Raw genomic sequence first — 21,470 nt, 5'->3', positions numbered from 1 at the left:
GTTAGGGGATCATATGTGTGATCATATATGGATGAGCATGTATGTGATTGCAGTCAGGTGAGGGGGGGCTGTATGTGTTTTTATATAGGTGAATAGGTGTGTGCCTGTGAGTGCAATCAGATGAGAGGGGGGCTGTGTGTGTGTGTGTGTGTGTGTGTGTGTGTGTGTGTGTGTGTGTGTGTGTGTGTGTGTGTGTGTGTGTGTGTGTGTACAGATGTATGTGAGGATTTCATGCCTCCAAATTCCCTTAGACTAATGACCAATCTTGTAGTATTGGGGAGCGGGGAGCACTAGACACTAAGAAAATATAACCATTACTGCAAAGTCACTTAAAAAGTTCATAGAAAAAGAGTTCTGCATTATGAAAAACATATGCAAGGAGGAACAGTGGACACCATGGATACTATAATAATATTAATGTAAAGGCACTTAGAAAGATAACAGAACAATATGTTTCAGCATGGAAGATGTATTGGTAAGAAGAGACACAACACTAGGGATACTATTTAAAAATCAGTATAAAAGCATTTATAAAGACAGTACAACAAAAAGATCTGCTGCACAAAAGATGTATGTGCACAGGAGGGGGTATAGACATCAGTAATACTATTTAAAGTTGATAAAACGGTTTGAACCCTGTACCCTTAGCATAAAAAGCAGCTTGGTAAGCATATTATATTCCTCTCCTGCTAAACCCAGTGGTAGTTTGTGAAAGTATAGGTGTGAAAAATTGGAAAAGGGTGTATACCAAGTCAGAGCATTGATCAGAACCCCCAGTAGCTTAGATTTGGCAATAAAATGCAAAATAATACATCTTTGAAGTGACAATTGATGTAGATAGTAGAGACAAATTGTGAGCTAGAAGCTATAAAAGGGGATAAAAGAGGACTCTATAACATGATTTAAACATCAGCATACAATGAGACAAAACAGTTAACAGATCTAGGTAGATGCATATGACATTTTCTTCTGTGTTAAAGGCTTAGCTACTAAATGGTATATATTTCAGAACACATCTACTTGAGGTCATCACAGAAAAGTGGTATTAAGCTAAAGTAATTAAAAACATAACAGGTTGAATTAAGTTTGCAGCTGTCTTTCAACGAATGCATTCACGTGATCTGAAGTTATTTAAAGTAGCGCAAATGTGCACACTTGAGAAGCTAGTATCACCACAGTTCTGTTTCAGTTTCAGTGAATGGAAATGCATATTTGTGTCTTTCAGCTTTTCCCGGTTAGGGGTCGCCACAGCGGAACTCCGGTCCGCTAATGATTGGCAGTAGATTTTTACGGAACTCTGCCCTGACGCACAACCTTCAACGAAGGTATGCCCATTCACACGTCTCCACACAGAAGATGCTCTAGCTGAGAATCAAACAGGACAACGGCTTACTGTGAGGCGACAATGATACCGCAGCACCACCACCGCTGTCTAATGAATGGAAATGCATATAATTTATACAATTCACATTTTATATGCCGCAAGATTTATTTAACGTTTCTTCACACATTTTGTATGAAAAAACAGTTACATTTGTCTCAGTTTAATACACATGTCCTTCATGATTCACTGTTGCAGTCATGACTGTAGGGTTCTTCCTGCCAGCAGCAGCCCTCGATCGGCCAGAATCCCAAAGTCTGGATTGGGTGTCAGCTGAGGTCGCTTTTATCCTGACGTCAATGGGCCGGAAGTATAAAGACCTCAGCCGATGCCATTACCCCAGTCTTTCTTGCCGCACGCTGCCCTGAGCAGTTCGCTGATACCGGTCAGCCTGCTCCTGTCTGTTTTTGGATTTACTTCCAGGATTTTTCGTTTTATAAGATAAGTACCCCGTTGGGGAGGTCTTTTTCTTGCTCCAGTCAGATGTCAGAAAAGGTTATAATTGTATTTCTTGTGGGAAACAAATACCTCATAGGGGTTTTCACTCTTATTGTATTCCCTGCCTGGGGTCTGACCACGACATTGCTAATTGTGGGTTTTGTGCTAGATTTAATCAGCATACTATTAGGCGTAGGTACAACTTTGCCTTCTACTATTTTGGTAAAAGGTTTAATTATAATATAGAAAATAAAGCCAGCACCTCGAATGATTCCAATGAATAGAATTTATTGCACAAAAACTAGACCGGTTTCAGCTGTTAAGCTTTCATCAGTAGTTACCTACTGATGAAAGCTTAACAGCTGAAACCGTTCTAGTTTTTGTGCAATAAATTCTATTCATTGGAATCATTCGAGGTGCTGGCTTTATTTTCTATATTGGTCAAACAAGCTTGGTTGCCGAGCACCAGCCGTACTTGCTAGCTTGCTCTTAAACTTAATTATAATATGTCTTCAGATTATTTTCCGGCTTCTGGTGTGTGTAAGAGGCGCAAAGATAAAGACAGGCCTCCGAGGTCCAAAGCAAAGGATATTACTCAGTTATTGCCAGTTGCTGGTTCGTCGGTCATCAGTGAGGCGCCTTTGCAGCCCCTGTCGTCCACCTCTTTTGAACCAATTGCCTGTACCAACTCCGGTGTGGAGCTGATGGGGCCTTCAGAATTGCCAGGAAATGGATCTTTGGATACTACTCCCTCAGTTGGGTCTAGAGCCGGTAGGCAGGTACCGGCTTCTGAGGGAGTTTTCAGGCCTTCACAGCTTCATGTCAATATGGATTCCGTTTTGCATTCTAAGACAATGACTAAGGCTCCAGCTAAAAAGAAATGGCAAGCACAGACGCCTTTTGATCAGGGTCCTAGGCCTCAAAGGCAGATGCTTAGGGTGGCTGAAGATTTGTTATCTATGATCAGGGGTTCTCATCCCCCTCCTGACAAAAAGCCTAGATTACAGTCTGATTATGATTCTTCAGACCAAATTTCTGTTTCTTCTTCTTCCCTTGAGCAGGATTGTTCCTTTCCTCCTTATGAGGATTCTGATGCTGAAGATTCCTTTCCTTCAGCCTCTCCTCCTGAGGATTATTCTTTTGGTGAAATTTTGCATGATATGAGGGAGCATTTTCACTGGGAAGGGCAGGAATTCTCTGAAACCAAGAAAAGGCTTAGGGATTTTCTTCTTCTCCCTCAGCATAAGCCTCTTGCTATTCCCCCTGTACTGGACATTGTAGATGATGTTTTTTTCAGAAGCTTCCCTCTCTCCTGATTCTTTTCCCCCTGCTCCGGTTAAACCGGGTAGGTATTATAGGGTTCCAGATTCTCAGTTTCTTTTTAAGAATCTTTCACCTGATCTGGAAACAATTTCTCAGGGCCATAAGGGTGTTAAAGTGGCCTCTGCTAAACATCCTATTCCCTCTGACCGAGAGTCCAGGGCTTTGGAAAGATGGGGTAAAAAAGTTTATACTTCTGCTACATTGTCTATTAGAGCTTTGAACTGTCAATTTCATATGCTAAAGTATCAGCAATACCTTTTGTCTGTATTTAAACAAAAGATGTCAGCTGTTTCTATTGGTGTGGACGATAAGGAGTTACTGGATTTATTGCATGCTATTGAACAAGTGGGTAAACATACCCTGCATTGTGGTTTTGATTCTTTGGAAGCTTCTTGTAGGGCTGAAACAACTGGCACAGTTCTTAGAAGACATGCTTGGTTAAGGGAGGAAAGCTTGCCGGATCAGGTTAAAGCCAAACTTTTGGATGTCCCTTTGCAGCACGATGATTGTTTGAGACCAAAGCTGAAGAGGTATTAAAGAAAATGGAGGACAAAGCCAAATCTATGCAGACAGTTAAGGCTTTTATACAGGTGCAACCTCCTAGATTTAGCAGGCACTGGCCAGCTAAACCTTGGTCCTTTCCGAGCTCGGACAGGCCTCAGAGAAGCAGATTCAGGCACTCCAGAGGTAGGGGACAGGCACAAACCCTTTTTTAGGAATAGGCAGTGGAATGCCCCTTCTCCCAAAGGAGGTGAAAATAAGTCTCAACCCTACCGGAAACAGTCTTTATGACTCTCCCTTTCTGGTTCCAGGGGATCCTCTCCTGGAAGCACCTTTGGGAGGAAAGATTTCTCTTTTTTATCAAAATTGGGGCCGCATAACCCGGGACAAATGGGTTCTGGACATAGTCTCAAGAGGTTACAGATTTCATTTCCACACCTTGCCAAACCGAACGGTTGGCCAGGTCTGCCAAATCATCAATGGGCAGAGGCACAACTGCAGGTTCAGTCCCTCTTAGCTATGAGGGCCACAGAATTGGTACCAAATTTAGAAATAGGGCAAGGTTTTTATTCAAGACTTTTCCTGGTTCCCAGGAAGGAAAATTTGTGGAGACCAATTCTGGACCTTTCCGTACTAAACACCTTCCTAGATGTACCAAAATTCAAGCTGCTCACTCTGCAGCAGCTGCTGCCTATGTTGGGCAAGAATGCTTGGATGGTGACTGGACTTAAAGGAAGCTTGCCTGCATATTCCTATAAGGTGAGAGTGTAGAAGGTATCTGAGATTCAAAGCGAGCTCTAAGCATTACCAGTTCTCTATGCTGCCCTTTGGCTTATCTACTGTGCCCAGGGTCTTTACAAAGTGCCTGGCACCAGTGATGGCATTTTGCAGACAGAAGGGGATTCAAATATATCCTTATTTGGACGACTGTCTTATTCAAGTGGACGACAAAGACACTCTACTTCAGCATCTAGCTTTTGTGCAGCATCTTCTACAGTACCTCGGATTCACAGTGAATCTAAAGAAGTCAAATCTGGTGCCCACACAACAAATTACTTTCCTGGGTGCTCTTCTGAGTACTACAACCCAGATGGCTTCCTTGACACCAGACAAAAAAGCGCAACTGGCTTCTTCTTTCCAACACCTGGCTTCAATGAAACAGCTGACTGCAAGAAAGGTTCTGCAGGCTTTAGGTTACATGGCTTCCTGCTTTCTCCTAATGTCACGTACAAGACTGCATATGAGAAAACTACAGTGGTACCTCAAGAGTGTGTGGTCACAGCATTACCACAGTTTGGAAACAGTGATCACGATTTTGCCTTGTCTACAGCAAGAGTTTCTTTGGTGGGCCGAAGCCTGTCTCCAGAACAAGGGGAGGCCTTTTTGTCCTCCACCAACCAACCAAGTTCTGACAACGGATGCTTCAGATTATGCCTGGGGAGCCCACATGCACGGGAGATGTCTTCAGGGTGTTTGGACAAAGGAGCAAATTCACCTGCACATAAATTTGAAGGAGATGCTCGCCGTTCAGAATGCTCTGATAGCCTTCAGGGACTTTCTTTTACCAGGGCAATTGTTGATAAAGACAGACAACACTACAGTGATGTGGTACATAAACAAGGAGTGGGGCTCTCACTCTTACCCTCTGTGCAGGTTAGCCATGGCTCTGTGGTACACTGCGCTGACCTGCAGAGTCCACTTATAGGCACAATTCCTGCCAGGAAAAGACAACACTCTGGCAGACACATTGAGCAGGACACTTTTGGATCCACATGAATGGATGTTGGATGTTCGGATATTCAGGATGATAGTACAGGCATGGGGATGTCCGGACATAGATCTTTTTGCTTCCCCTCAGAATCATCAACTTCCAACATTCTGCACCAGGACCTACCACAAACTAGCATGGCAAGTGGATGCCCTCTCATTCAGTTGGAAACACCTCTCAGTATATGCTTTTCCTCTTCTACCTCGGGTACTTCTGAAGATAAAACAGGACAGACCGCAAATGATTTTACTGGCTCCCAATTGGCCTCAACAATTCTGGTATTCCACTCTGATGAACCTAGTTCAGGAGCCTCCCTGGATTCTGTCTCAAATCCCTCATCTACTGTCTCAACAGGACGGCCGGATCCTGCACAGTCATGTTAAAACTCTGAATCTAGCTGCCTGGCCGATCCAGGGTCTGTAAACACCTCTACTCTTTCCAAACAGGTAATGGATGTAATCCTTGAAGCTAGACGGCCCAGCACTAGGAAATCTTATGCAGGTAAATGAAAAGATTTTGCTCCTAGAATCAAGTCCAAGGTGGTGATTCTACTGTTCTGAACATTCCTCTGATTTTAAAGTATCTGGCAGAGTTGTTACATATGGGCCTATCTTTTTCATCTATTAAGCTTCATGCTTCTGCTATTTCTGCACATTACAATACGGATCCTCCGATTTTTTCTCATCCATTACTTAAACAATTTCTTAGAGGGGCTAAGAATGTTCGGCCCCCTATAAGAGCACCTGTTCCCACTTGGGATCTTAACTATGTTTTGGAAAAATTAACCTTGTCTCCTTTTGAACCTGCAGCTTCCACAGATTTAAAATTTTTGTCTTGGAAAACTGCTTTTCTTTTAGCTATAACCTCTGCTAGAAGAATTTCGGAATTGCAAGCACTCATGGCTGTGGAACCCTTCATTATTTTTCATCAGGACAGGGTATCCCTAAGGACTAATCCCACCTTTATGCCTAAGGTGGTTACGGCAGTGGCCTTGAATCAGACTATTCATTTGCCTACTTTTTATCCTAATCCTCAAAGTGAGGAAGAAAGTCTTTTTCACTCTTTGGACGTGCACAGGCAGCTTCGTTTTTACCTGGACAGGACCAAGATATTCAGGAAATCTGACCAATTGTTTGTCGCTTATGCTCCTACTGTTCTAGGGAAAGCAATCACTAAGCAAACTATTTCTAAGTGGATTGCCCACTGCATCAAGTTCTGTTACTCTTTTCATGGCAATCCAGTTCCTGTTAATATTAGGACTCATTCTACCCGGGCTACTGCTACTTCAGTAGCCTTTCTTTGTGGGGTTCCTACCAGGGATATTTTAGAGGCTGCTACTTGGAGTTCTGTGCATACTTTTTCTAAGCATTATAACCTCCCTCTCTATTCTAAATCTAGGGCCGGTTTTGCAAGGTTTTGTGGCCGCTCCTTCTGTTTCTCCTCCAGCCACCCTTTCTTAGCTTTGGGACTCAATCCTACAGTCATGACTGCAACAGTGAACCACGAAGGACATAGTCAAGGGCACCCGCAGGCAGGTGCAAGGGGGTGCACTTGCACCCCCCTGGAATCGGCTGACTAGATCATTTCCAAAAACTTTTTTTTTTTTTTTTTTTTTGTATGTGCGTTCTTCTTTAAGAAGTCTGTGCCAACAGTCCAGTCGCGGGTGTGCTGACATCATCGCTGTCGCTCGTGCAATGATTTAGAGGTTTGAGAGCGGGAAGGTAGACGGATGATTCGAGCGGGAATAGAAGATGGGACACTTTCAGGTAGAGGAGTTTGCAGACGGATTATTCGAGCGGGAATGGAAGATGGGACCTGAAACGGAATAGTAAGCGGGAACGGAAGATGGGACACTTTCAGGTAGGTAGGTGTGTGAAACGGAAGAGTTAGCGGGGACGGAAGATGGGACACTTTCAGGTAGGTGTGTGTGTGCAGGTGAAGATCAACCAGGGATGTCCTTAGAGTCCTATTCTTTTTTGTTTATATATAAAATAGAAAGCTGATGAGAAAAGAACGGTCTTTCATAACATAAAAATATTGTTTAAACACTGATCTTCTGAAAATAGTTTGGTTGCAGTGTTTTTTTACATTAAAAGGGTATGCAGAGAACATCTTTACTATACAAGGATAGAAGACACAAGGAGTGCACTAGCTAGACACACGATGCAGATGGGAAATAAACACAAGTTTAAATTCAGTGTGATGCAAGTTATATATCCTGGTAATAGAATGGGAGATATAAGGAATGCTACTGAAAAAGCTGAACCAAGATGAATAATTCGGCTGCAAGCCAATAAGAGTTTATTTTTAAATGATGCTGTCAGCCTGAAACCTTTTCTAAAAGACAGGAAATTAGTGCACTGAATATATTTTGTTTTACATGAGTTTTAGATAGGCATGCTAGTTATATATTTTTATATATAGTTATATATTTAAACATTTCAGAGAAATATTTATAGTTATAAGTTATATATGTATTGTGTCTTAAAATCATTGACTTGACAGAGAAACTAGCACTTTTTGTGCTTTTCGTATTAAGAATGCATTTCTTAGTCAGATCTTTGAGTGATGGGTGTGGACGTTTTAATGTTAGGAATGTTGTTATGATAACTGGCATTTTAATTGTTTAATAAGTTGAATGATTTACATCTTAAATAGGCATGAATTATTGGTGGTTGCATAACAGTCTGAGGAAATATGGTGGATCCATGTGAAAGCGCTTACTGATTTGTATTGTGTTTTTATTTTCCACATTAAAGTTTTTATTTCGTTCCATGCTGTGTTGCTGTATTCATTTGTTTTTTTACATTAGAAATGTGAAGTCATTTTTTACTAACTAAGCTCTTAAGATCTGAGAATATAAATCTTAATATAAAAATATCTTCTTGTACAACGTGTCTAAACACACCAAATAAGGGTATTGTAAGCAAAAAAATGAAATCAAGTCAAACAACTTGTTAAATATAATCTTATAACAGGGAGTGAGATATCATCATCCTTGTTCTATGTAAATAAGGATGAGCAGTGAAACTGGATGAGGTGGGTTGAGAAGAAAGAACATTTTAGGGATGCATTACAGGCAGTACAAAGATAGAAGACAATATTGAGAGAGATGAACTATATGGTGGAAATTAAATAAATCAATAGGGTTTAAAGGATGGAGGGATACAATATGCGTTGTTGGTCTACAATATGGCAGCCAAAAAGTGTAAGAGGAAGAAGAGTGGAGTGTATGATATGGAATTTCGATGTGCAAGTCTACAACATATTATTATTAATGGGGAGAGATCTGTATGCAAATTATCTCATGTTCAAAACAGGAATACTGTATTGTTGAGGTGGGTGTCAGTATGCAGCTTGTTGATAAAAATGTTGAATAAGAGGTGGAGTAATATTGATCTTTGGACAGTGACTGCTAGGAAGGAGGTGAGATTTTGTTTCCATTTGACTGCTAGCTGCTTGTCAGTCAGATAGCTATGGAGCCATATGAAATAGGGCTGGGTGAGGCTGAGGGAAGGAAGGTCAGTAAGTTGTTGAATGGATACTATGTCAAACACTTTTGATAATGCTAATAATAGAATGTTGGTTTATGACATTGGCGAAGATGAGGAGAGCAGTGGTAGGACCGTGGTGAGGTCTAAAGCCATGCATGGTTTAGGAGAGAAGGTGGTTAGAGTCAGCTATATGGCTAAGCCAGCTATAAAAATAAGGTACATAAGGCAAGCTGCTGGTGGAATGCAGAAGTCCAGGAAGTCATCAAAAGAAAGGAGTGCAGGAATAAGTAGGAGACAGAAAAGTCAGACCAGGCTAGTAGGAAATACTGGTTGGCTAACAAAGAGGCTAAGAGCAGAGTTGCAATAGCAAAGCACAAAGCATCAGAGGCACTCTATCAGCTTCTGGAAAGTGTTTCAGTAGATGGTGTAAAGAAACTATATCAGGTTGCCTGGCAAAGACAGAAAGATAAAAAAGATGATCAGACACCTTTCATAAGAGATAACAACTGGCTCACCAATCATCAAAGTTTATTTTGAAGGATGTGAGGATGTCATTATATTTTATGTGTAAGCATAAATTGTTCCAGATATAGAGCAGAAAGTTGGGTAAAAAAAAATATATAGATATGTTTCTTGAATGTATTGTGTGTGTATGTGTGTGTGTGTATATATATATATATATATATATATATATATATATATATATATAAAATAATTAGGAAAATATTATTGAAGAACAGAGATAAGGGTATAGATTTTAATATTAAAGAATCCCTGGCAGGTATAATTTGCTGTAGTAAACCTTCTAGTGTTTCTAATAGATATGGAGTTTAATAAATTGTTGAAGAACTCTGAATAAAGACACCAAAGAAGATATATGGAAGGATTGTAGAAGCAGGTTAATTCATCCTTCATAAGAAGGAGCAAGATAGCATCAGATTTGTTAAGAATAGCTTTATATTCAGATAAAACTAAGCTATGCCCAGAGAGCACAAAGAACCCTTTCTCTAGTACTATTATTACTACTACTAAGCCTTTAGTTTGTGTCTTTCAACTTTTCCCGGTTAGGGGTCGCCATAGTGGAACTCCGGTCCGCTAATGATTGACAGTAGAGTTTTACATGCTGGCTTGCCGGACTAAGCCTTTAGTACCAAGTGTAAAATGTTTTATTACTACATGAAGTCTTACTAAACTTCCTTCCGATCTTCTTGAATGCCTATCTGTGAAACAAGAGCAGAGCCTTAACTCTTTCAAGCAGTGTCTTAAGTAGGCAAAAAGCAAAATGGCAGTACAGTAAACTCTCAGTTAACTGGCACCCATGGAGTTTGTTAGATGCTGGATAACTGTAGTTTCTGGTTGCTTGAGCGTTACTATTAAAAATAGGCCTGAATAATACTGTACCCTATACTATTTGTTTGCTTTGACTTGTTCTCAGGTTGGGGAGAGAGAAAATGTATTCCTATCTTCCTTTTTAAAACTCTAAAACTCTAAAAACGTAAGCTATGTTTCTGTAGTGGGAAAACAAAGTGCAACACATGAAAATTGTACTGTATTTCTTTGACATTTTTTTGCCGGTTGCTTGAGAGTGATGGTTGCTTGATTTCTGGTTAACTGAGTTTACTGTAGATGTAAGTGGCTGCCAGCAAAGGATGAAAGTTTTCATAGCAGTTTGATCTTTTCCGTTAGGTTAGTATGATGCTCCTTGTTTAATATTATTCCTTTTATTCTACCATTTTCTACAGATAGCTGACAAATTAAACAAAACTAGCCATCTTCCTCATTTGAATGCAGGAACCTGACAAATGATGTATGTGTTACCTACTTAATTAAAAACTGTAACTTTTGTCCGGCAGGTCCTGGCATCCATCATTTCATGCAGTCAGGTGCTCCAGTGTCCCATAACTTATTTTTTCATCATGCACATGCTGAGATTTCCTCAGGTGCAGACAATGTGTCGTGACTAAATGATCTGCAGATAACAGAAAAATGAAGGCATACTGTTAGGAAAGCAGACATTGAGCTCATCACCGGTGTCTGGAAGAGTAAAATCAGTATGCACAGTTTTAATGAGAAAAAACTAGTTAAAAGTTGTATTATTATTGTTATTATTATGTTTATTATTTTAGTTCATAAGTTATTCATGCATTTAACCCTTTCATGCAAGTGAAATGCTAATTCAGGAGCATTTAATTTTTTTAGTCTTACTAGTGGAGGACATTTACAGAATGACACATGAGAGTAACATCGGCAGTGCTATTTTCAAAGAAATTTCTTGTGTTTATGAAGTAGCATAGGTCACTAACAGGCTGGATGTAGAGAGAGAGAGAGACAGAGAGAGAGAGGGTGATACTTCGTTCTGTGGTGGGGATTATTATTATTATTTCCATAATTATGGTACCTGCCTTAGTAGTTGCAATAGTGTTTTTGCTGTAAAGGATAAGATAAGGGTAGAAAGTGATACAGATATGAAAGTTTTTAAGAGTCATTTTAAAGGTAAAGAAGCACCAGCATCCTGGAAGAAAGCAGTGATGACTGTAATACCTCAAGATGATAAAAAAACATCAGATCTAGTTTCATACAGACACATTTTGATTCTAAACCATGATTATAGTGTTTATATCTATAATGGCTGTAAGAATGGCAAAAGTAATGAAAAATGATAGATATGGACCACTGTGGTTTTGTGGAGGACAGGCAAAGATTTGACAACATTAATAGAACAACCATGATCCAGAGGGAAGCAGATTGTAAGAAAACACTGCTGTTGTTGGTAGGTCTTGGTGCAGAGGAAGCATTCGGCAGAGTAAGCAGGGATCTTATGAGCAGGGCAATGGAAGCATTTGCATTCCCTGATAAGATAATAAGGTTGAATATGAGGCTATATGAGGGATTGGAGGCAAAAATTAAAGCAGGGGGTTCCACTCTGATAAGTTTTGTTTGAGCAGAGGAACCAGGTAGGGGTGCCTCTTTTCCCTTTGTTATTTGTGTTATATTTAGAACCAATGACAAAGAAAATAAGGGTCTCAAAAATGCAAGGATATAATTGGTGTGATAACCAAGAAAAGTTGGCATTACATGCAGATGATATTATTTTGTACTGGATGAAACCAGAATAGGACATTTCAGTGCTGTGAAACATTGTGAGGCTGTGTGTGAAACGGAATAGTAAGCGGGAACGGAAGATGGGACACTTGTAGGGGTGGGTGTGTGTGTGTGTGTGTGTGTGTGTGTGTGTGTGTGTGTGTGTGTGTGTGTGTGTGTGTGTGTAATGCCCCACGTGTACATGGTGGTGGGTAAAGAATAAGGCTTGAACCCTGTACCTTGGGCCCAAGTGGCAAGAGCCTGAATTCCCTACCCACCACCATTTGTAAAAATGTTGCAGGATTTTCCCTCATACTTTTTCTGTTCCTCATAAAATCTGTGGTTTCTGCATTTGTGTCCTTGTTGCCTGACAGCTAAATGTTATCTGGTTTTATTCTTGGCTGTCTGGAGTGTTTCTCCCTGCTAGCAGCAACCTCTATTAGTTACAAATTTCTTCAATGTGGATTTTACTACAGAGATTGTGTATTTTTTACTGATACTGGTGGACTTGAGTAGACTTTTTATGATGGAAATGTTCTGAATTGGGCAATTTTGTCATTGGTGGATGCATTTTGTTTCTTTGTTTACTGGAAAAATTTTCAAAACAATAAATTTAAAATGCCCTTTAACAACTGTACTGTATTGTACAAGGAATATAATGTAATAGTCAGGAAGGTGTATCAAAGAGCATGTGTATGTTATGTTCGAGGGTCCTATGATTTTGAAGACAGCCCAGAGTTAATATTTGCAATTGGCAAAATGTATTCTCTCTGAAAGTGGGTTTCAGTGCTGTTTTAATGCATGTGAGTTTCAAGGGCAGAGAAGTTTTAATGTTAGTCTATTTTCATTGAGACTGCATTGCTTTAACAGATATGTATTAGGGTTTGTGCTGTAAAATGCAAAATAAAACTTTCAAATGAAATCCTAAATCATCGCAGAAGTAAAGCAGTATGCACATTAGTGTTTATGATAAATGGATCAAAATAACCAAGGAATGGGACATTGGAATGGCTGCAGGGGGGGAGGCTCCATTTGACCATGATTTTGTGAGGGGGTATCAAACTCAGACAGCCCGGTTGAACTATACCTCTCAGTTGTCCATATCTTTGCAGAATTAATAGATATTTGCTGCTTATTTTTGGTTTGTTCCTCATAAAATTTGTGGTTTTCTAGCAAATCATTTAGGAATGAAGCCATTAAATGACAGACACTGAGTTTCAGATGTCATAACCTTCAGAAAAATGCATGCTAATGCAAGACTGTCTAAGTTTATACAAGAGCAATTTTTAGTAGTGTTTGTATGTTCCCCAATATATTTGGCCTTGTTCAGATTTCCTGCATTAAGAGGTTGAGAGGTACATGCAAATCACTTTGTAGATTGGGAATATCCAAACATCTTAATTGTCCCCATTTCTGGCTCAAAATGTTGCTCTCCCCTAATAATCCCTCCTCCAAAATGGCAATTTTGGAAGAAAATGTGGAGGGTTTACAATTATAACTGTAATGATCAGTTACAGATTACCTTTATTTCAGAAATGCATGTGGATGGTCTTATTTTGTTAGCTGCTTCAAGTTAACTGTTAATATTAAAAAGGTGTCCCTTTTTTGACAGGTATTTTTGCATCACATTTTGGTCTGTTTTTCATAAAATTGTGGTTTCTGGCAAATTAGTGGCAAGTCATTAAAGATTGAAGTTAGAAAATAATGGCAGACATTTGAGTTTCAGATTTTATACCCTTCAGAAAATTTGTACTAATGCAAGATCTACCTGTTCTATTAAGTTAATAAGAGCAATATTTAAAAATTGGCCTTATTTTTGGGCCTGTGTCCCACTTCTAGTTCTATGTATGGCTTTGTCCAGATTTCTTGCTCTGAAGTAGAGAGGTAGGAGTGTCAGAGCCATCACAGTCAGCCAGAGACATTTCAAATTATGACATACTTATTGCACCCCAGCCCCCATTGTAGTGGCTCGGGATGTGTCCAAGGAAGGCAAGAAGCAGTTATGCAGTAAGTGTGCAGAGTATTCCCCCATCCAAGGTAGATCACAAATACGACCGTGGCTTTTCATCTGTCCTTGATTTTGCAAAATGTTCTGGTTTTCTATCAGATTTTTATACTGTTGATTTATGCTTCTTATTATTCAGGAACTGCATGCTATCACAGTGTCCTGTTGCTCTGTTTAAGTAGCCATAGTTTAATGAACATCAGGTAAGCTTGTCGGAGATTGTAAGATGCAAGTAAGCTTTAGTAAGCTTGTCGGACATTGTAAGATGCAAGTAAGCTTTAGTAAGCATATTGTTGAATTGCCAGCATTGAAAGCCTTTTTGTTGTTGCTATGCAGAGAATATTTACATAGCTAGATAATGTATAAGCCTTGGATGTTGAAATGCATATGACAGTATTTGTAATAAAAGGACAGGATTACAGCGTTTTCATAAGCTCATTACATTTTATTGGAGACCAGTGTCTGTGTGTTAGTACACTTGTAGTTGGGTGGCTTTAATGGTATATGGTAAATAAGCATTGCTACCTTACTTAAAAGCCAAGCCCTGCAACAACTAGCTCCACACTGAAGTCAAAACACAATAGCTCTGGTGGGTAAATGTACTCTGTAGTAATCAAAAAAAAGGCAAATGTTTGAAATAACTGCAGCTTATGTGCAAACACAATAGGTAGTGATGAAACAATGCTCTGCTAAAAATGCTTTAATGCTCCACATTGCTGAGCTGCAATCACTAGCTACCAGGATTTCACCCACTTCAGATCAAGCACGGTGCCATTCAGTGCAACCTTCCCAGAACTAATTCAAGTCTGACCAGAATTATTTGGTGTGTGTATAAGAGGGAGGTAGCATACCCCTCAGCTGTCCAGATTTTTGCCTCATATTCCTCTTAAAAAGGATTGACGTTGCTAAATAATGAGATTTAAGTTTTAGATGTCATGTCATTTAGAAAAATGCATACTAACAAATTCTGTTACTCTTGCAATTTTCTAAGTTTCTGAGAGCCATATTTATAATCTGTCCCTATTTATTTTAGGCTTTGTCAAGATTTCTTGCACTAAGGGTGAGGCCTTGAGGGGTGTGGTATCTTTGTAAGAGAGAAAGTGAAATGCCCAAGTTAGAGTTAGCAGGTGGAATTTTCAAGTGCATTTTCAAGGAACTGTGAGTTTTAAGGTAAGCGAAGTTCACTGCTGCTCATGCCAAGTCTATTTACAATGTGCAACCATTTTGTTTAGCAAATGGTATCTCTATTGTGGTATAAAGTTTTAAAGCTATGTTAGTAGCACCACAAGTAGAATACTTGCATCTTAATGTAAAGGCTTGAGGTTCTATTCCTATAGCATATACATTTGTATGCTGCAGTCCTCAGGATGTCCTCCTTTGGATGAGATGCCTAATAACTATGAACCTGTTTTTCAGCTTGTCATCCATTTTCTATTGCAATATACCAGCTTACCATTTTTTTTAATTTAACATAGGCAATTTATTCTTTGATGGCAGCAGGCACTGAATTTGTAGATGAAACACTGAAATATACAGTTTTCTAGCAACAACATCTTCATTAGTTTCAGATATCTTTAATGTGGAATTATTCAGATTACTTTTACTTCGGCAGCGACACTCAAACAAGTGTTGCTGTATAATACAAGGGATATAATTCAATTATATATTGTAATTAATACAATCAGGTAAATCAAATAACTTTTGCATGGCCCTAACGGTGTGCAAGGAGCCTATTGCTTAAACAGTTCAAAGGTAAATAACCTGCCACTGGCCAGATGCATTTTCTTTGAATGTGGGTTTCAAAAGTAGAGACGCTTTAATGCCAAGTCTGTTTTCATTGTAAGACTATTGCTTTGTTTAGGTTTAGTAAATGTCTCAGTGTTTGGGCTATAATGTTTGAAATAAAAGTTGTAAATTAAATCCAACTGCCTGTAATCATTGTAGAACTAAAGCATAACACAATATGCACACAGATGTGAACAGTGTCTACAGTAAATGGGGAGAAATAGCCAAGTAATGGGACACTGGAATGGCTGTGTGGGTGGGGCTTGGGGTGGGTGGACTTGGGCGGGGCTGTGTTGGCAGGGGGCGGGGTGAGATATGTGGGTGGGGCTCTGGGTTTGCACCCCCTTGCAAAAAATCCTGCGGGCTCCCTTGGACATAGTACAGTCGTGTACTCTTACCATAAATGTAGATGTTCGAGTGTGTTCACTGTTGCAGTCTGAGTTACCCTCCCTCCTACCCCCTCTTTTGTTTTTTCTTTGAGTATTGTCTGTTATGAGGTATTTTGGCTTCTGAGGTTTTGGGCACCTGACATCTGGGGCAAAAAAAACTGGGGTAATGGCATCGGCTGAGGTCTTTATACTTCTGGCGCATTGACGTCAGGATAAAAGCGACCTCAGCTGACGCCCAACCTAGACTTTGGGATTCTGGCCGATCGAGGGCTGCTGCTGGCAGGAAGAACCCTACCCTACAGTCATGACTGCAACAGTGAACACACTTGAACATCTACATTTATGGTAAGGGTACACAACTGTACTTTTTCTGTATGCTTTACTGAAACACAGTTGCAAGTTTCAATCATCCTGAAACATTTCCCCTTCTGAAAATAGTTACACTTAGTTTACATTTTGATTTAGTTTAATACCACTTTTTTGTAAAGGTTATAGTTTTGTTTCAGAAAATGGTAACAACAGTGAAATGTTGTACATCAACAAACAATGTGTGGAAAATCGAAGATAACTGATGTCTGAGAAAAAGGGTGAAAGTATCATTATGCTAATCTTTAAAAAAAAATGGGATCAAAACACAGTATCTCTATAAATATTGGGATTCGTTCATGTTTTATATGATAATGTATCTGCACTGCAGACAAAAACTTATATGAATTGCTAGGTGTACTTTGTATTTGCATGTTATTCCACTAACCGCACTTAAACTGTCTTTATTAATTCACCACCTGTTCTCCAAAAGTCAGCAGTTTTAAGAAAAATTAAGGGAGACACTAAATCTTGAGTCAAAACCAGGGACAATTAAAAGCTATGAAAAGAGTTACACATTTGTTTTGCTATTAATTCACATTCTTTTATCCTGTCAATGTCTCAAGTTAATAGTACTAATATTTTAAAAGTGTCCCTGATTATTTCTGGATTTGCCCCCGATTCGTTGAGAGCTATGTTGTACAGTAGTTGATATTTTTTAAGAACAAGCATTTTTACTTTTAACTATGGACATTACGGTATTAATATCATGTGGACATTTATTTTCCGAAAAAAAATGGAAAGTAGAAACTACAGTCACAATCTGCTGGGTTTCCAAGTCCTCGTGTTATAACTGAGGCACCCCTCCATACCTCTCAACTGTACATTTTTGTGCAGAATGTCCAGATTTTGCTTCATATTTTTGCCCTGTTTTTCATAAAATTGTGTGGTTTTTTTTGGCAAATTATTGTCAAGTCATTAAAGACAGAAAATAATGACAGTCATTTGAGTTTCAGACTTAATTCCCCTCAGAAATTTCATGTTAAAGCAAAACTTGTTATTCTATCAACTTTGTAAGAGCAATATTTAAAAAAACATTGTCCCTATTTGGGGGGCTTAGATTCCCCCCCGTTAGTTATGGCTTTTTCCAGATTTCTTGCTGTAAGAAGTTGACAGTTAACGACCACAAACCACAGGCAGCGAATGATCCGTGACCGGGAGCGCGTGGAAGATGGCACCTTTCTGTTCATAGCCTGATACTTCCGATGTAAGCAAATGTCACTTCCGGAAATGCTAAGTTGGTAAGCATAGCGTTGATGGTTAGCTGCTGGCTCTTGGGCAGTGGAGTATAATATCCATGACATTTTTTTTCTTTCAAAGCTTTCCAGATTTTATCATGGAGTAGCTACAGTTTCACTAACTATTATCTCCTGACCCATTTCTTTACTTGGATTGGGTCCTGGATTCCGGTAAGTGAGGTTGATACGGGTTGAGGATATGGGAGATGAAATGCTTTAGAAGTTATAGACTGACTTCGTTATTTTGCATATAATTTCAGATCCCTAAACTATTTAGGCAGATGCCGGGGTAAGGGGGTACATAATAAAAAGTGTATATCTGTTCTTGTGGGTTTATGGCAACAGCTGCTTTAGCAAGAAGTTCAGTCATGCTATTGAACTGTACTTTCTAGTGTCAGCAAAGACGGTTTAAATGTATTTCATTTGTTAGTAATTGTGTGTGCATAATAATGATTGTTTAGTTGTAGTTTCAGTTGATCTGTGCGATCGTACAATACAATGTCATAATGTTAATAGAGCACAAGCTGCACATATATGGAGTACATTGTCTGGTTCCGGATTTAGTGTTTGTATCACGGCAGTTTGGCCAAGAGTTGTAGGTCATTGGTAACGCAGTCTATTTTACTTTTGAATTTGTCTATGGACTTGGTCAGCATTTGGGGAAATGTATTCTAAGACACACGTGTATGTTCTTAATGTGAAGAAGTCTGCTTTCAGATAGGACTTGGCAAGATCCCAAGTAAAAAAAAAGTGCCACAGCTCCATGTGCCATAACCATGGATAAATAAGTTTAGACTTTATTAATGGGACATCTTATTAACTGCTTTAAGTACACATGTTATAGCACTACTAAATAACTGATAATGCAGAGATTAGAGTTAAGATGGTCTATTGCCCTGGCCCCATAACATCTCTGCATTTCTGAAACAGTTCTTGTGTTTGGATCAGGAGCAGTATATATATACAGAAGGGTGACATAGTCCTGTCTTTGAAAGTTAAAGTAGAATAAGAACTACATTCTTCCTTAAAAAAAAAAAAAAAAAAAAAAAAAAAAAAAAAAAAGCAGCTTTCACTGCGGATTTCAGAATAAGATAACACCTTCAGATGATGGGAAGTATTGTTTTAAGCTTAAGTATCTTCATAGGTGTGTACTAGGCTGATGGCCCTAGGGTCTTTAAAAGCCTAGAAAAAAGGTTACCCTGGCTTTGTGCCACCCGACCTTAGTTCCCAGTGCCTCTGTTGAGTAGAGCCTCTGGAGTTATCCCCGGGGTGAGTTTTCTATTTCCCATCCACTCTTCAAGATTTCTCTTGAAGTGGGTCAGCGAGGTGCTCTGCTTGACATGTATGGGAAGTCTGTTCCATAGCATAGACATTCTCTGGGTTTTGAACCTGTCTCTCCAGTATATTCTGATTGTGGTAATGAGGTTGAGGTCTCTGGAGCATGTGGTGTGGAGGGATTAGGATTTCTTTAGATGTAACACTTCTAACGGAGCTGGGTCAGACATGGCTTTGTAAGTCAAGCAGAGATCCCCTCTAAGTAGGCGATGTGAGACAGTGAATAGTTGCAGTTTTTTGAGTCTGTCCATAAAGGACAAGTGTTTAAGGTCTAGGATCCTCTTTGTGAGCTATTTTTGCGGCTTCTCCAGTTGTTGCAGGTGAATAGTGAGGTACATGCCAAATGGGGCATTGTACTCGATGATTGGCCTAATAAGGGAAGAGTAGAGGGAGACAGTGACCTCTTTCCTCCTGGATGCAAAACCCTTAGTAATGAGATGTGCCACAGAGAAGGACTTTCTGACCATAGTGGCAATGTGGTGATCAAAAGAGAGGTTGCTGTCAACCTGTGTTCCCAGATCTCTTATACCGCCTTCTGTGTTCAGTGGACTACCATCAATGTGGTAATTCATGAGAACTGGGTTTTTCCCAAAGGGGATGACAACACATTTTTTGGTATTGAGCTTAAGGACATGGTTCTGACACCAGTCGCGTCTGCGAACTTTGTCAGCCAGAGTAGAGTCCCTTCTTGTTGGCCTGGACATCAGAGAAGTAGATACCAAACAGGAGAGGATCCAGGACCGAACCCTGTGGGACTACACTCGTGACTAGTCGGCAGCGTGACTTGGAGTCAGCTACTTTCACACTGTGGGTTCTATCTGTGAGCCAGTTTGCAACCCACCTAGTGATATAGGGGTTGATGTTTTTCTATGATTCCTGAGTGGGGAATGGTATCAAAGGCCTTGGCCAGATCAAGGTAAGCTGTATGAACCACCTTGCCTTCATCCACAGCTCTGGTGACTGACTCAGAGAAGTCGTCCAAGTTGAGCAGGCATGATGTACCCTTCACAAAACCAGACTGTGTGGGATCCAGAGTTTGGAGTTTCCCTATATCCTTGTTTATTAGGTCCATGATGATGTGTTCCATAGCTTTGCATATCAAACTTGTCAGGCTAATGGGGTGATAGTTCCCAGGGTCTGTAGTTGCTCCTTCTTTGTGGAGAGGGACAACTGTAGCAGTGCACCATTCGAAAGGGACAAAGCCTGAGGTGAGGCTCATACCTCTCAACCTGGAAACTTCAAAAATCTGGACAAGGCCCATGAAAAATAGGTACAAATCTGTATGCTGATTAAATGTAAAATTTGCATACATAATTACACAACTCCGCCCACTCCAATGGAATGGAGGGATACCAACTTTCAAACTCACGCTGAAGAACAGAACCAAAATATAGCACCAGAGTCCCACTGCAGCCATTCCAAAGTCCCATTACCTGGCTATTTCACCCCATTTACCATAAATGCTAATGTGTGCATACTGCTTTATTTCTACAATGATTATTTGGATTTTATTTTTTTACATTTTATAGCACAATGCACAAACACTAAAAGATATCTGCTAAACAAAGCAATATTGTCTCACAATGAAAATAGACATGGCATTAAAACTTCTCTGCCCTTGAAACTCACATTTATTGAAACGGCATTGAAACCCACACCACATCCAAAGAAAATGCATCTGGCCAGTGGATAAAGATTACATTTGGGCTGTTTTCAAATCAGAGGCCCCTTGCACACAAAACAAGAAACATACATGCATTCTTTGATGCACCTTCCTGACATTATTAAATTATATTCTTTGTATAATACAGCACACTTGTTAGACTTAAGTTAGAGTGCATTTTAAATTTATTGTTTAAACAGTTTTCCAGTAGGCAATGAAACAAAATGCATGAACCAATAATGACAAATCTGTTCTATTCAGAACATTTCCATCATAAAAGTCTACTTCCACACACAATTGCATTTTAAATTCATTGTTTGAACATTTTTTCCCGTAGACAATGAAGCAAAATGCATGCTCCAATAATGACAAAGCTGCCCTGTTCAGAACATTTCCATGATAACAGTCTACTTCTATATACACACACACACACACACACACACACACACACACACACACACACACACACACACACACACAAAATAATATATAAAAAATCACAATAGTGTAAGCCATAGGCATGTTGCACAGCTTCTTGCACTTATTTTCAATTGGGGGGGGGGTCAAAAAAACAGGGACACATTTTAAACATTGCTTGTATAAATTTGGAAAGTTGCTTGAGTAAAACATTGTGTTACTGCCATGCATTTCACTGATAAGTCTTGAACCCTGGTCCCTGTACACTATAGTCAGAACATACCAC

The 21,470-nt window shown here is 39.6% G+C and overlaps 1 protein-coding gene across 2 annotated transcripts in view; it reads left to right on the top strand.

Moving 5' to 3' along the window:
* EXT2 (exostosin glycosyltransferase 2) overlaps positions 1-21,470 on the top strand; it is a 1,719,054-nt gene that overhangs the window by 31,909 nt on the left and 1,665,675 nt on the right. Inside the window, exon 1 of one of the 2 annotated variants that reach the window (XM_044078314.1) lies at positions 17,750-17,940. The exons of the other annotated variant lie outside the window; for it this stretch is intronic. The gene's annotated coding sequence lies outside the window, so the exon portion shown is untranslated. Of the gene's footprint in view, positions 1-17,749; positions 17,941-21,470 lie in introns of those variants that run through there. 2 annotated transcript variants of the gene reach the window in all.

This window comes from Protopterus annectens, chromosome 7.part0, assembly GCF_019279795.1.
Source record: "Protopterus annectens isolate FY-2018-M chromosome 7.part0, PAN1.0, whole genome shotgun sequence".
NCBI classification, from domain to species: Eukaryota; Metazoa; Chordata; order Ceratodontiformes; family Protopteridae; genus Protopterus; species Protopterus annectens.
Note: the sequence above shows the minus strand (reverse complement) of the source record. Positions and strands in the feature narration are given on the sequence as shown.